Source organism: Pelophylax lessonae, assembly GCF_965119305.1.
Source record: "Pelophylax lessonae genome assembly, chromosome: 8".
Classification (NCBI taxonomy): Eukaryota; Metazoa; Chordata; class Amphibia; order Anura; family Ranidae; genus Pelophylax; species Pelophylax lessonae.
This window is the reverse complement of record NC_138775.1, coordinates 224,840,004-224,842,760: the sequence shown is the minus strand read 5'-3', so window position 1 is coordinate 224,842,760 and position 2,757 is coordinate 224,840,004.

Below are 2,757 nucleotides of genomic sequence, written 5' to 3'. Positions count from 1 at the left end.
GTTTTTCTTTGACTTATTCACTGAATTAAGATAGCTGAGCTACATATTGGGCTCTGTGTAGCCCAGCTGTGATAGTTTTGTTATTTTATGTCCTCTCTCTCTATTGGGAAACAATCGTGTATGTCACAGTTTTTGTTAACTGGTTGGCCTCTTATGGTTAATTGTTATGTTCATTTTATTATTGGCTCATCCTTGTAAGGCCCCGTTCACACTGGGGCGATCTGACTTGGGGGGGGGGCGACCTCCGAGGTCGCGGTGCGAGCAGCGTGCCGCGACCTCGGAGCGGCCGGCACGGACTTCATAACATTGAAGTCTATGACGGTCGCTCCGGGTCGCCCCAAAGAAGCTCCGGACCCTTTTTCTAAGTCTGAGCGACTTGTATCGCTCCTATTAGAACGGGTCTGCAGCTTCCCTATGGAAGGCGACCTACGGCGACCTGTGAGGCGACCAGGTCGCCTCACAGGTCGCCCCAGTGTGAATGGGTAGAAATCCAATGAATATTCTAGTTTCCCCAAAATGTTTTATTACCTCTCACTGGATATTCCTTATTTAACTTTTACCTCTCCTCTATATTTTTGAAGTTTTTTGCGATTTTTACATTTTTATAGCCTTGATTACCCCCCCCCCCCCCCCCCCGATCCCAGTCCCTGTCATTCAGCATTGAAACATTCTCTACTTTCACCATCATAAGGCTTGACAAAGGGGCAGAAAGCCTGGAAACGCATTGCCTGTTTGATTCCAGTCCGCACATGTGCTCTCTGCCCATTGAAGACTGTGTTTTGTGAGTAGGAAGGTTACCAGCACCTTGCCAGTGCAGTGTTTTGATCATGACCGCAAACCGCTCTTAACTGCTGGATTCTTGCTGAGGCTGCACCGCTCTGTGTCTTACTGGATCTCTTCTTATAACTGTCATCTTGCTGCTTCATTTCTACCTAGATGGGATAGTCTCCTGCATTCTCTGCAATCCATGTGTAAGTGTTTGTGTTTGCTTTCTCAAAATAAAATGTTCTCCGCTGCTGACACCTATCTGTCCTCTATCTTTTCCTTTCCTTACTGGCTTGGTGTTAGAGCCCACCATTTCTGCTGGTACATAACATGGTCATTACATGACTGTTAAATGGTTAAAGTGTTACTAAACCCAGGTCCCTGAATTCACTATATCTGGTCTTCCACAGTACACAGAACAAGGAAATGCAATTATTTTAGTAAATATAAAGTATATAGAAGTCTTGTGACTTCCATCAGTGTCTGGCTAAAGCTTGTAGGATGAGATGACCATCTGACCTTCTGACCCCTGACCCTCTGTCTGGACAGTGCTGGTCCTGTGCTGATCACATGCACCCCCCCCCCCCAAAAAAAAACAAACAAACAAACAAAAACAAAAAACCTCCCTAGCAATACACTAAACAGAGCATGTGCAGAGTAGGGTTGCCACCTCATCTCTTTAAGCCAGGAAACATATTAACCACTTTAAGACCTGAAGGATTTGCCCCCTTAATGACCAGGCCCTATTTTGCGATTCGGCACTGCGTTACTTTAACCGGACAATTGCGTGGTCATGCGACGCTGTACCCCAAGAAAAAATTGACGTCCTCTTTTTCCCACAAATAGAGCTTTCTTTTGGTGGTATTTTATAACCTGTGCGATTTTTATTTTTTGCTCTATAAACAAAAAAAGAGCGACAATTTTGAAAAAAAAAAAAAAAAAAACAATATTTTTCACATTGTGCTATATGACATTCTCAAAAAAAAAATTAAAAAAAATAAATTTTTTAACATTTTTGGCCAATTTGCTTTCTGCTACATATTTTTGGTGAAAAAAAAAATTGCAATAAGCGTATTTTGATTGGTTTGCGCAAAAGTTATTGCGTCTACTAACTATGGGAAAGATTTATGTAATTTTTTTTTTTTTTTTTTTTTTACTAGTAATGGCGGCGATCTACGATTTTTTGTGGGACTGTGACATTGCGGCGGACAGACCTAACTGACATTTTTGACACTTTTGGGGGTACCAGTGACATTACTACAGTAATCAGTGCTAAAAATATGCACTGTTACTGTAATAATGACACTGGCAGGGAAGGGGTTATCCCTGTGGGTGATCAAGGGGTTAAATGTAAGCCTAGGGGAGTGATTCTAACTGTGGGGGGGCGTGGCCTCTGAAATTACCATAGAGACATGTGATCTTATATAGAAGGATCACATGGGCTCTATACCATTCTTCTTTCTCAGCGGGGAGCGATAGCGGGTGTCAGGTGGCAATCGGAGCCGCCTGATCTGTGCATCCCGATCCCCGATGCCGAGTTGGGGCAGGAGCACGCTGCCGGTGGCGCGCGCTCGCCCCCTAACTTCCCGCGCACGACCGACATACACCTACGTTGGTTTGCGCAGAAGAGCCACCCTGCTGCAGTAAATATGCAGCGGGTGGTCGGGAAGTGGTTAATTACACAGGTTCTGAGGCTGATATAATGCCCATAAGGCACCAAGTGAGTTTAATTACCATCAAACATAAAAGCAAAATCTAGGGATACTAAACACCATCCAAACCTATAAACTGGAGGACAGTACTTCCATTGCATGTACATACCATATGGCCAAGTATCGACCGGGGAGCCTAAGCAACCCAACAAGACAATTATACAAATTGGAAAAAGGGGTGCCAGGGTGGTCACTCCTGGAAATGGTTGTAATAAAGGCAATACTCTGGTTTAAGAATGGCAAAAAGATAAACTTTATTGAAAATTTCTGATAGACAGAC